The following is a 14,594-nucleotide window of genomic DNA, read 5'->3' as shown; positions in this document are numbered from 1 at the left end:
CATACTGTGTTACCCTTTGAACTTGGGCCATTGCTGTTTTAATATAGCAGTTGCCAACTGGCAGATAAAACGTAAATCTGCGAAACTAAGTCTACGACTGGAATATAATAATATAGCCATTTGCTGCTTGTAATTAATAACCACCTCTTTCTTTTTGCACGCAAATAGTACGCTGATATTCCCGAAAGAGCATCATACAGTAGCTTATTTGTGTTTGTTAACTAGGGCACAAAAATGCTTTACTCAAATCTGCATACTATATTTGTTTGTATGATTGATTAGTTGGTGAACTTGCCGATGAGGACTTTATATTTACTGTTGTAGCAAGATACTGGCAATGTTACATGACTGAAATGTTGCGATCTCACTCAGTATGTACATGGCCCCTTCATACATGACTGACGGCGCACTGTCATTAAATGTGTCGAAGTCAGATAATTTTATTCCATGGAGCTGGATAATCTCTTTAAAGGATGCAGAGAAGACAGGAATACCTTTTGTTGCATTGTTTAGGGAGTCCTTGTTTAATACGGAGTGATAAAATTTTGGCCTGATGTGCAGTCAGTATAATGCCACATTTTTTCATAAAAGATTTACATTACTGGCCCAAACCACATGAACAAGTTAATTACTAGCTGCAGGCATAACAAGAATTAAGGGAAAACTGCTACTTCACCGTAGCTGACACAACACGTACAGCATTGAACATGTGCGGAAAAGTGCCTTTGTGCGGTCCCTTTAGTAAAGCTATGATGCGTAGCAGTACAGTACTATCATATGTATCATGTGTAGCAGTAGTGGGAGGTAATAAGAAAAATGAAGCACCTAAACACTCAGCCTAATGGCATGCCAGAAGTTACAAAAGACAGATTTGTGAATTGGAGTTGTAAACATATACAAATTGTACTTGGTCACGAAGTAAGCATTCAGTGCATTTTAGTAATTGCAATCAATCAATATTAATTTCACTTAACTTCAGGAGAAGGAGTCAGTGGCACAATGTATCAGACGTTCGAAAGCTAAAAGGATACATTCAACGCAAGAACCAAGTTCAAGAGTGGAGATCAAGTTAGTGAACATGACAATAGTTGTGTTTTGCATGAGAGAGAAGGTCCTTATGGCAATTATGCTGACATTTGCTGAAGAAACCATTTTGTTACTCAATTAAGGATTACTGTGGAGCTTGAAATAAGTGATGTAGTGGTGGGTCGTAGCAGCAGGGAGGCTTGGCCTGGTGATCAAGGCCAGCAATTGCTCTGCCCGAGTGTCTCCTACGATACTACTGCGGTACGTCACCACATGCATTCTGTTCTAGAACCTTAGAGGCAATGCTGATCAGGGTGATTGACCTGTCGAATGCCGACTACAGTATGATTATGCCAGTGTGACAAGGATCGTATGATTGACGATGGGATCACAATTCTTGAGTCACGACGACTGAGGCATAATGACCATGGGATGACGGTTGCATGCGTGACGACGACTGCGTGATCTACGACACAGCGTGAAGGCCGTGTCAAAGGGGTGATATTACGATGAATTCGAAATGACAACACATTGCCAACCACAGTGTGAAGACAGTAATCGGTGACGGTGAACGATGACGCGTCCGAGGACATGCCCAATTGAATGTCGGTGAGCAGTCCTTCGAATTTTGCACTGTGAGTAATGTACCATAGTGGTATGTGCTGCCCGAGCCAGCAAGCAGCAGCAACAGCTTGCGATGCCAACGCCATATGCCACCAACGTGCTGCATATCGACAGACCGAGGAAGTAGCAGCGGTCACTAAGGCCGGCAGGCGCGCGCAGCAGCTAAGCCAAGTGGGCTTGAGAAGGAGAGAGATACGGACCGCGCGCTGGACTTGTGAGAGGGAGGATGATGTGGCGTTGAGGCGATGCCCTCTCCTCTCCCGCAATACCTGAGGCCCTACCGAGCAGCAGGTGTTCCCTTTCGTTGGGCCCGCTCTACCCCGTCGAGGCGCGTTTGTGACGTGGCATCCCCAGCCAATGACAATTTAGATGCCGTTTCGCCGAGACGACAGATGCCGGCTTTTTCGCTCAATGGGCTATTTGATGCTTTCGCCTCAATCATCGCAACAGAATAACGACGATGGCGTGTTTATGTAGAGCTCACGTACGTTCGCGATTCGTCTGCGCGCGCTGTTTAATGCAAATTGCTTATAAGCAATGTTTATAAGCAATTGCTTATCGCAACCGCGGCGGCTGTAGCTGCTTTGATTGGATACTTTGGTTATAAAGTACAGTAAGTCTAGTAAATGAATTTTATTGGTATATATCTGAGGTTTTATAATTTTATTAAATCAAGAACTTCGTTAAATCGAAACAACTTGATTAGATCATGCAACATACTATAAAATGTATGCCAGAGCCAAAAGTATGTCTTTTTTGCCTACATTCGCACTAATTGTAGCAGTTGAGCATGCACTCTGCCTTCATGGGAGAAATAATTAAACATTCTTAAAAGCTATATACGTCAATGATGCTAAAATCACCAGAATTCAATTAGACCTACTATACACATATTTTGCTTTTTAATTATCGTAAATCAGGCAAAACGTTAGTTGATACTAGGTTTCCAGTGCTCATGAATGTGACAGCTAGAGTATCGAGTGGCATGTAGTGTAGCGCAGTGAAAACAAGGATACGAGAAGAAACGAAACGCAGACGATGATCACCAACAAGCCTATATTGCCACCCTTGTAGAGAACAGAAAATTTAATTTAATGAATATTTGAATGTGTATATATATCTTGTTGTACAGCTCCTTGAGTCATGGTGCCCACATCATTTGTGGGTGCAAATTCTTTTTGTCAATTCTGTCCAATATAGCGGCAAGAAAAAAACAAATACAGAAACTGAGCTCGGGTCAATTGATGCTGTTTACTCAGTGTTACTGCAGTTCATTCAATCAGGCTGCAGAGTACTGCTATACACATGACAGCTTTACTAGAGGGACCACACAAAGGCACTTTTCCACACATGTTCAATGCTGTGTTGTGTCAGCTATGGTGAAGTAGCAGTTTTTCCTTAATTCTTGTTATGCCTGCAGCTAGTAATTAACTTGTTCGTGTGGTTTGGGCCAGTAATGTAAATCTTTTATGAAAAAATGTGGCATTATACTGACTGTACATCAGGCCAAAATTTTATCACTCCGTATTAAACAAGGACTCCCTAAACAATGCAACAAAGGGTATTCCTGTCCTCTCTGCATCCTTTAAAGAGATTATCCAGCTCCATGGAACAAAATTATCTGACTTCGACACATTTATTGACAGTGCGCCGTCAGTCATGTATGAAGGGGCCATGTACATACTGAGTGAGATCGCAACATTTCAGTCATGTAACATTGCCAGTATCTTGCTGCAACCGTAAATATAAAGTCCTCATTGACAAGTTCACCAACTAATCAATCATACAAACAAATATAGTATGCATATTTGAGTAAAGCATTTTTGTGCCCTATTTAACAAACACAAATAAGCTACTGTATGATGCTCTTTCGGGAATATCAGCGTACTATTTGCGTGCAAAAAGAAAGAGGTGGTTATTAATTACAAGCAGCAAATGGCTATATTATTATATTCCAGTCGTAGACTTAGTTTCGCAGATTTACGTTTTATCTGCCAGTTGGCAACTGCTATATTAAAACAGCAATGGCCCAAGTTCAAAGGGTAACACAGTATGAAAAAAATATAGTACTTTACGCCTATCACACCGGAATATATGTATGCATGCATGTATGTATGTATGCATGTATGTATGTACGTGTGTGTATATATATGTGTGTGTGTATATATATATATATATATACACACATACCATTTTGCCTACACCATTGGCAGATTCAGTTTGTGTCTTCCCCGAGACATGTTGGAGTTAATTGTGATACGCATGACTTGTATCTGTTACGTCGAAAATCGCTCTCCCTCTTGTTCTCTTTTTTGGAGGAGGCCCCCTCTTGATGCTATCCTTGATTATACACTCATCTTAGCCCACATCATTTTATATTTGAGGCGTGTAAGGCCACGGTTCTTTATGAGATTCAACTCTCACATCGTGCATACCATACGGAATTCTACATGAGCCTGCACCCATGCTTAATCATTTTCTGCTCAACTGTTAATGTTTAGACTAGCATCCTTTCCTCTTGCATGACAGTTATCTCGGCTGTATTGCTGCTGCCCTCTCATGTATGTATTCTAATAAATTGTCATATTCAACTTCTTCTTGAACATTGAGTCCAATCTTTGCCACCTTTATGCGTGTGTTGGATGTCATTTTTTAAGACGTATCTTCATATTCTGCTTCCACTTCATCCACTTTAGCATCCTCACTTCAGTCCCTTCTCTGTCCTGACTTCTAGATGACTTTATTAAAATTGTTTCAGTTCCCTATACAGTATTGCTGGTCATGTATTGTCTTATAAGTTTATTAGAAAGTAAAAATCTTTCAACTTGGCTGGGACCTGTATAACATAAATATACACCATGATGCATCTTTCCAGTTTTTCCAATCTACGTCAGTTTTGCTGATCCTCTGGACTGCCTAATAGTTCCATTTTGGCGTTTTAGTTTATCATTGAACCTAGGTATCCGTCTTCTCTATGACTTACCCTCATGGCTTGCCTTTCATTTACTATGATAAACTGACATGTGGCTACCAGACGTGGACAGCTTGCCTCACAACACAAGCTGCTTTTGCCCTAACCTTTGTGCAAGGTGCCAGTCAGCATGGGCAAAGCAGCGAGAGCAGGGAATTATAGAAGTAAGGCAGAGGTGTGAGCAATTAAGGGAAGCCACCTCTATGAGGGTAGTGTGAGGAAAAGTATTTAGAAATGTTGGGAATTTGCAGTTTCTGTTTATTGGTCTATTAAATCTAGCTATTTCAGTTATTTCAGCGCATGCTTTGCAACTTTCAGTTGCAATGTGTTTTTCGTAAATGTTGCCACACTCAATACTAGAAGTTTGAGAACCTATATTTCTGACTCATTTGGTTCATTCATACCTACAAGCAGTAATTTTCGCATTTTACATCAGCTATTGAATGCAATGCCCACAGTGGCGCACCGACGGGGGGGGGGGGGGGGGGGGTCCGGTAGTTGTAACGCCCCCCTGTGGCCAAGTTACCCCCCCCCCCCCCCCCCGACGCGTCCAGCCCCACCAGTCCAACGTGTACCTTTAGTGCTCTGTTCACATTGTCATTACAATTCAGGCGGTGGCTTGCCGTCGAATTTTCCTGATTAACAAAAACACTCTATCATTGTCTTGTCTTTATTCACACTTAATTACATCCACACTTAATTTACATTGAGTAAAATGCTGATGGAATACAGATCGTCATCATCCTTGGTGTAATTATAATTATAATTATTAGGCATTTTATTGGCTGTTGGATTCCTTTAGCTAAAGCAAGGCAAGTGTTTGCTCTCCCCCCCCCCCCTAAAAATTCAACCCCCCACCCCCTGGCAGAGATTCTGGGTGCGCCACTGAGCCCAGATGTGTTCTCAGTCTGCTTCGGTAGGAGTATAGTTACTAACACAGTGAATGATCATGAATCGGTGTGTTTTTAGAAAGTGCCTTAAATATGCAGCTGTGCATAATGCTATACTCTCTTCTAGCACTGGTTTCTTGACATGCGACTTCAAAAAATGAAGTCATCTACATGACCTATTACGAGACAGAATTGTCTAAGTTATTCAAAGGAAAAATCAACCTGGTGAAAGCTTCTTGAATGTTGCTGAGCAACACATACAAGTTAGGGAATGCTTTGGAAAGCCTGTGAGCTGGCTTTAATTCAAGTTGCATGCCTCAATGAAATATTGCATTGAGAATTATTTTATGCCGGTAAGTGCACACATATTTGTGTTTATTTCTGATGTTCTTCTTCGTTAATTACTTTCTTGGTTCAGTGCATATATTTATAAAGCAAGAGATACTGGCTTGATTTTTCTTTGCATTAGCAAATTACAATATTCGTTTAACAGCACACCTAACATAAATGAGCACACTAAACGTTGATTGGCAAGCAAAACATGTACTTGTCTTTTGAATATCCCAGCTTATGTTTTAGTGTGTGCAGTTCGAACACGATTCTTGAGAAGCACTACTTGACTGTTACAAGTATGTGATGTACAATTACTCAGCACAGCCGACAGATCCAAACTATTGCAGACTGGTACTTACCACACAATGCAAATCTAATCATGCCTCAGGATTTTTTTTTTATTTGCTTGGGTTGCCACACGGCATAATGTCAGTATGCCTCAGGATTGTAGAGGTGGATGCCGAGTACATATTAAGGAGGGGGGGGGGGGGGCTTTGGCATGAACACTGGTAAAGGAAGTATTATTTGTAGGGGTGGAAGAATATTTGAAGTTTTGGATATGAATCGAACGTTACATGCTAACTATTCGTATTCTAAAATAATCAACTATTCAGCATTTTTGATTAAATAAAACTAGCCAAATACTTCGCAGTAACCGACCGTTAAAGTTGTTACTGTTCACCATCTGCTAACAAAGTATCCCAAATTATCACAAGTGAAACAACAAAAGTTTTCGAAGCAATGCAGAAACAGAATTGGTAATGCAAACTGTGTTTTTGATTTCATGATGGAAGGCTACATGACAACTCCTGATTTTTGAATATAGCCTATCATTTATTTTTATTGACAGTCTGAACATGTAAATTTTTTATAACCGGTGATTTTTTTCTTGCAACCTGTCCTTTTACATGTCTTTACAGCAAAATAGTCCTTCTGCAGCTTTTGTCTTCCGTTTTTTTTTTCTGCCACAACCATTTATTTAGTACTTTTTTACAGCTAGTCATACAGCAGCTATTTATTCTTAGAACTCTTGTTTGCCACCAGGCTCTAAAGATCTTGAGAGGTGTTTGTGCAGTTTTTTAAATCACAATTAGTGAACTTGTGTTCACTAATCCTAATCTTCCCTGATAGTTAGCAGTATTTTTCTTTTTTTTTGTAGTCAGTACAAGCACGGTGCTTAATTATAGCAAGATAAATAAGCCTGCTGTAAATGTATTCATCTGTATTCGACTATTCGACACTTACTATTCCCATTAGAAAAAATTTACATTTGCCAACCTCTAATTATTTGCATTGAAGTAGTGAAGAGTTTGACGAAGGCTCGTCTGGTCTGGTCGAAAGAGGCATGGTAAGTAGTTTAAACACAAATCATGAAAATGAAAAATTAGAGATGGTTCAACTGGAGCTTTGTTCACAATCATGGCTCTCAGGTAGGAGCTAAAACATTTATAACATTTTTTTTGTGGTTGGCATTTGATTTTCAATTGATTATTATAATTAATTGCATTCATCTAGTCCTAAAGAAGAGGCAATGTATTTGGAGTACTACTCTGAATTTAGTTTCTATTGCCAAGTTTTTTTTTTTATGTAACTTTATTCACCACACAGGTACAACTGATACATATTCATTCCTTCAAGGACATCACCACTAGTGGAGGGTGTTATTCTGCGCTTGCACAATTATTTTCAGAGATTTCCAGCAAATATGTAGTCCTCATAAACAGTACCTAAATAATTTTAGCCTATGTGGTTATTCATTAACCATGTTAATGGATAGTTACCTTCCGGTTAACCTCCCTGCCTTTCGCATCTCATTTATCTCTCTCTCTCTCTCATGTAGTCTTCATCAACTACCGACACGACGCGGCCTTGGCAAACTTGTGAGCTCACAAATTTGAGCATGCAGTAACCCCCCTCCATATTTGTCTTGATAAAGGCTTCTCCTTTGGTGCTACTCTGGATCTGCCCTGTTTCTTGTGATTACCACCATGGGCTTCAAGGCAGACAACCTCAGGAAAACGTTTCATGCACAAACGTGGCTCTTTCCCACTTTTGCTGATAAAGACGGATATTGAAAGCAAGGGTGCCATACCAGGCATGTTGGTCACAGACAGAAATGCGGGGAGGGGGGTGTTCTGCAAGTGTCAACCAAATGGACATAACCATTTCATCTGTTGCTGAAACGTTGATTGACTGGGGCACCTGTCTCCCTCTCACGTGTGCCCCAGCCCAGCCAATCAGAACTTAAGCAGCAGTTGAAATGGTTATGTCCATTTGGTTGACACTTGCAGAATACACCCCCTGTGCTCTGTCCTATCTTTCTGCCCTTCCCCATGTAATTTACTCAGTAAACTACTTGTTCATATGTTGGTTACCTTAATCAATGTTCAAATAGCTCAACGTTTAAATAGGTATGTACAAGTAAGGCACTATAAACCCAAGCAGTTAGGTTGGTGATTGCCACCATACAGACTCAACCAATGGCTTCACTGTAGCTTTCCATGGTAACTTTACTGCACTTTGAACGTAGAGAAGGTGGAATATAAAAATAGACTAGCATTTCTCTAATGTGCATCACCCCCTCCACTTTGTGTTGTTACAATCAGTATATTCAACCCAAACGAAGTCCCAACAAAAAGGAATTGTGACACTAATTTCATTTCACTGCCTCATTTTTAGAGGTGTAGCAAGATTCTTTAATTGCATTACCAGTTGTTACTCAGGTTTCAGCTATCAAGGCCTTATGGCACGTTTGGACGTTACCTGAACTGAGTAAACGGCACAGATTGCATAATTTCTCAATACATTTGCACAGCTTCCTTCACCTTTGGTTTTGAATTAAAGCCAGCATTTCTCTTGTGACCATCTTTAAAGAGCTTGCAGTAATTTATACCTAACATAAAAGATGGGTGCTTTGTAGTGCTAGCATGCTGTCCTAGAGTATATTGTTGTATGGAAAATGTGCCGACACACAAGCCCGACAAATGCCACATCAAGCATTGGTGTTTGCTACTCCACCTGGTGTTTCAATTTTACAAAATGTGCACATTTTACCTGTGCACCAGTAAAAAGGGTCCAAAGCTCTTCCTGAAAACTTTCACAAGCACTTATCACAATCAATTCCCCATATAAGTGGTTTTGCTGAAGAGAACACAGGGATACAAGCATAATTAGACACTGAGGAATGTGGGTAGGAACACTTTATTTTCAGCACACATTTTTTTTTTTTTTTTGATGAACTGCTTCTATACTGGTGAAATCTGTGCTTTTAATAAAAGTACACCATGCTGCTTCACCACTCCATGCCAACTGCAAGTATCCTGTACCAGGAAGTCAAACCAAGACGTGGGATGTTCAGTCTGTCAAAAATAAAAACGAGTTTGAAACGTTGACGTGTGAAAAGTAAAGCACACTCAAGAAAAACAGCACAAGAACAAATCCAACGAATCAGAATTACATTTGAGAGCAAACATATAGTTTCTATGGCACAGTGAAGGAACCTTATTCCTCCGACTTTTTTTTTTTTTTTTTTGTGAGAAAAGATGAAAGTGGACGTGTTCTATCCCATTTTGTGTATCTTTCACCTTTTCACACACAAAAAGATGTCTTAACGTGCCCAACTGTCTTTGCATATCCATTTCTCTGCTCTCACACCATAATACCTACAGTTAAAGGTTGTAGTAATGCTTAGCTTGAATGAACCAACACCAACTATGAGCACTGTGCTACTAAACATGGCAATGTAAGTCAAGTTCAAGCACAGCACATTCATGTGCTATATACGTGTGCTCTTGATTGTAGGTAAGATAAATAAAAGGAAGGCATGTTAATAAGAATGGTCCTTGATGTGCTATGCAGAAGTGCTCTCCTATTTGGACAGAAGTTAAGCGCAACCGCAATGAACAAGAAGACAACTTATACAGCATTTCAAATCTAGGGACTCAATGTGCTGGAGATTTTTCTGAATTCATGGTAAAAAAATCTAGATGCTAAAGACGACACATATATAAACAGGTCTCTGCTCAAACTGGTAATGCCATGTGTAGCTTAGTTTTACAAAATGTGCCCTACCACTGGTCTCCCAAGCTGAGGCTGCAGTCCAGTTGCAACTGCAAATCACTGAATTATGTCTAGGGCACACTTGAGCAAAATGCAGACAAAAATTACTGCACCACTGAGAATGTACCAGAGGCTTCAACAAAGCAGCTGACAGCCTGCATGGACTGGAGCAAGAGAAGCGCATTTTGGGTCTAGGTGTGCACAGCTTGCAGTTGCTCCATGGACGCTATTTAATATATTTACATATTTCACTTACTTGTTGGTTTCAGACAAGAAATATAATGTATTTTGTATCTGTTCCACTGTTAAATACTCAAACCCAGGATACCACAGGTCTGTTTCTGGCATCTGATTTCTTCTCAGAAAACTACCCCTCTAAAAAAATTTCACAGGTACTTAACCCCAACCTCTCTTGAGTAGAGCCTGGTTTTTTAACATGACAAGGTCACTAATTACACAGTGACTCCTTGCGATGTGATGTACGTAAGCACTTTAAAAGGAAAGGAAAATTTAATAGCAGTATGACAGGTACACAACAAAGCAAAGTGCCTGTTTTCACCCACGTATTCAATGTTTGCTTGTCTACTGGCGTTTACCCTACAAAAATGCAACAGGCGAAGCTGACTGCACTGTTTAAATCAGGGGACAGAAATGACATGTCAAATTATCGGCCGGTGTCAGTGCTCCCTGTCATTTCAAAAGGCTTAGAGAATGTTATCTGTAAAAGAGTTGTGTCATCACCAATAGCCAACAAAAGTTGTCGAAACGTCATCCTGGCGCAAAAATGAGCTTTGTTGAGACTAGAACGTTGAGACTGGTAGGGTTCGTCGCTGGCTGAAACCCTACACTCCCGATTCGCGTGACCCCTACCCACTATCGGTATGCTTCACCGCAATACACAAACTGCGGTGATATAACAGTGGTCGAACAGGCTGGTGCAAACGTTTCGACAAGAGAGCTTGCCTTAACCAGCTTTTCTTGGCAGTTTTCATATATGTGAGTACACCTGCCAATACACTTATTACGCTCCTGGGCGCGCGTAATGTGATGGGCGAAGGCGAGTGCGCGCGTACATAGTTAAGGAACATATACATGTCCCGTGATAGCGGCCCCTTTTCACTTTTGGTATGCTTCACTGCAATAATTTTTGGGTAAGCTTCACCGCGTAACACGTCTACTGCGGCGAAGCTGACTTTAGAAAGCCGATTCATTCAACGCATCTTACGAGGCAGGTCCGCTTATCACGCTTGGCAACGTTTGAACACCACACTTACTACATTAATTTCTTTAGTTATTTTAATTGTATTGTCACCGTGATCCTGCAGCCCGCAGTAGCAGGCTGATACTGCGTCATAATCGTTCCAACTGCATCAGGACAGCGTGTAGCTGGTAAGCGTGCATGCAACAGGCACGGCGGCATTGGCTGTTGTTGGGAAACTTCCGAGACGCTCTTTCGCGCAGTAATGCCATTTGTCTTATTAAAAAGAATGCAGGTGGTGATTAAATGAAATGCAGCAAAGCTGTAGAAAAGCAGTAGCAAAGCTGTTCGACCATCTCGCGCAAAAACGCGATTCAACACGATCTGGCGGAACAGCTCACCATGCCAGGATTTTCTTGCGTGCTCGTTTTTTCACGCATCATTCACTGAACCACACTACTGGATGGCTCTGTACACGTACTAACGATCCTGACGGAGGATCAGCTTTATAGCTTTATATGGGATGCCACGGCCCATTCCACGGGCCGGCTGCAATTTCACGCGGCCACGAGGCAAAATATGCGCGCAAGATAACTGACGGCAACACATCAAGCAGCTGACAGCCCCAACCTTTTATTACATGCATATAGAGTGGAAAAATGGATTACTTACTCTGTAAGAAGGCACGGAATACGGACCGCTTCACAACGCGACCGGCCCCGAAAAACAGCCGCCATGAAAATAAACGGACGTGACATCATTGGTTACAGCGGACGTGACGTCATGGGTCGCACCAAACGTTTTGGGCACCTTTTGTTTGCTGCGACCGGGTCGCAGCAGTCACGGCCAGCAGAGGCCCGCCAGGCTGCAGTTGTGCGGCTAGGCGCGCAGGCAGTGGATTATGCTGCCACACCCAAGAGTCGTGGCTAGAGCACTGCACGGGCCGATTTTTGCAGCCCGGGCCCGGCCCGGGCCCGTTTTTACATTGGGCGGCCCGCCCGAGCCCGATCAAAACATTTATGGCGAGACCCGGGCCCGGAAATAGTCTACGTTACCCGCCCGGCCCGGCCCGCCACCCCTTTACCTTAGGCCCGAGCCCGGCCCGAGCCCGACTCGAAACCGGCCCGAACCCGGCCCGAGACCGAAAAATACATGTTTTTCATAGTTGAGAGGCCCGAGAATAACTCGCTGCACGTTACATGCGCACCACCAGAAAGTCCGAGCCCGGCCCGGGCCCGGGTCAAAAGGCACACGCCGTGCCCGAGCCCGGCCCGTGAAAAAACTGCTTTACTCGGCCCGGCCCACGGGCCGGGCCGGGCCCGGGCTTTCGTGTAAGCTCGAGCCCGTGCAGTGCTCTACTACAGAGAACTCCTCGCCATGTACGAAGCGGTCCAACATTTTCGCCATATTCTCGAGGCACAGCACTGCACCATCTACACTGACCACAAACCTATCACTTATGCTTTCTCCTAACGACGCGAAAAACTTCCACCGGTCCAGCAGAACCAACTGTACTTTATCGCCCAGTTTACCACCGACATCCAACACATCAGCGGAAAGGATAACGTGGTCGCCGACGCACTTTCACGCGTCCCTGCTGTCGAGCTGCCACCCGTTACGACTGACACCCTCGCCAACGCTCAGAAAACGGACGCCGAACTCCAGCAGCTCCTCGAAAACGGCTCCTCTCTTCAACTTCAACAAGTCGCCATCCCTAGGTCGACGGACACTCTCTACTGCGACATATCCACCGGACGAGTGAGACCTTATGTCCCTTCGCCGCATCGCCGCAGCGTTTTCAACCAATTACACAACCACAGCCACCCCGGCATCCGCGCTTCTACACGCCTTGTCACTGACCGCTATGTTTCGCCGTCAATGCAACGGGACTGCCGCACCTGGGCACGCACGTGCATTCCATGCCAGCGCGCCAAAATCACCCGGCACGTCACATCACCGCTTGGGGCATTCCCCCCTGCCGTCGGAACGGTTTCAACACGTCCACATCGACATCATCGGCCCCCTTCCACCGGTCGGGCCTTACCGCTACTGCCTCACCGCCATCGATCGGTACACTTGATGGCCCGAAGTATTGCCGCGAAGATAACCGCAGAAGACATCGCCTCGGACTTCTTCACTGGCTGGATTTCCCGCTTCAGCACTCCTTGTCGCGTCACAACCGATCAAGGACGGCAATTCGAGTCCCAACTCTTCAGGCTCCTCGGGCTTTCCACCGGGTGCGAGCGCTCACGGACTACCAGCTACCACCCCTGCGCCAACGGGATGATTTAGCGGTTTCACCGACAGCTCAGGCAGCCATCACGTGCCACCCTAACTCAACGTGGCTCAAGGCTCTCCCAGCCGTCGCTCTTGGTCTGCGCGCCACTTTTAAACCAGACATCCAGGTAACGCCCACAGAACTCGTTTACGGGGAGCCGCTTCGCCTACCTGGGGAACTTCTCTCCGCTTCAACTCCCGACATCACCACCTCGGACCCTACAGGCTTTGTCGCCCGGCTGCGCCGCACAATGGCCTCACTGCGCCCGTCTCCAGCAGCACGTCACACCAAGCCGACCCAGTTCGTGTTCAAGGACTTGGCAACGTGCTCGCATGCATTTCTCCGCGACGACACCGTACGTGCGCCGTTTAAACCACCTTACTCCGGACCCTATAAAGTCATCCGCCGTGACGACAAAACATTCACCCTTCAAATCAGCGGGAGGGACGTTCGCGTCTCCATCGACCGACTGAAGCCGTCATACATCCTCTGCGAGGAAACTACCAACTCCTGCGCGCCTCCCGTAAATCACCCACAACAGCCCCCAACGCCTCAGCCCGTGCCCTACATCACGCGCTTTGGGCGCCACGTGCGTTTCCCCAATGCTCTTCAAACCTGAGGGCACCTCTCTGCATGGGGGGGGGGGGGGGGGGGGAGGGGGCGGCACGGTGCGGCGCCGCTTCTGCGCCTGCGCGCAGCGTCGACGCTACTAAACCGAGCGCCAGCGTGATAAGAACACGCTCGCCCGACAGAAGATATAAACTGTGTGTGCTCCCGCAATCAGGCAGTTGTTGTTGTTACGTCTTTTGTGTGGACTCATTAAAGTTGTGTACCCACAAATGAATGCTCCAATTCCACCCCCTTTTCTGCTGCCCTCTGTTCTATTGCAATATTCCCATGCATAGTCAGGATTACAGGGTGGTTGCTCCATGTCCCTAACATGTGTCTCCACAAACACGTATACCATCAGCTTTTCCTGCCTTAGTTGCTCGTCTATCTCCTCCCACTTCAGCCTATTCCTGCCACCTTGCATGTTAATGTACCCTATGTCAGAATAACCTTGCCCCTGGTGCTTACGTCTATTTCTTCTCCTACCGACTCTACGTTTCTTGAATCTTGGGGCCTCTCAGGGTCCGTCTTCGTCTACACTGGTGGCCTTAAGGCTCTGGGACCCCCCAAAAAAGCCGTAGCTTGGCGCCCTATCCTACTACCTAC

General features: G+C 44.3%; 1 protein-coding gene and 1 long non-coding RNA gene across 4 annotated transcripts in view; both read right to left on the bottom strand.

The window, feature by feature from the left end:
• LOC119441296 (autophagy-related protein 16-1) overlaps positions 1–14,594 on the bottom strand; it is a 445,594-nt gene that overhangs the window by 196,734 nt on the left and 234,266 nt on the right. The window lies entirely within an intron of this gene.
• Positions 9,030–11,848, bottom strand: LOC125942886 (uncharacterized). Its single transcript, XR_007465398.1, has 2 exons — positions 11,774–11,848; positions 9,030–9,203 (listed from the first exon to the last, which is right to left on the bottom strand). It is a non-coding gene; the product is annotated as an uncharacterized LOC125942886 (long non-coding RNA).

The sequence above is a fragment of the Dermacentor silvarum genome, chromosome 2, assembly GCF_013339745.2.
Source record: "Dermacentor silvarum isolate Dsil-2018 chromosome 2, BIME_Dsil_1.4, whole genome shotgun sequence".
Lineage (NCBI taxonomy): Eukaryota > Metazoa > Arthropoda > Arachnida > Ixodida > Ixodidae > Dermacentor > Dermacentor silvarum.
Note: the sequence above shows the minus strand (reverse complement) of the source record. Positions and strands in the feature narration are given on the sequence as shown.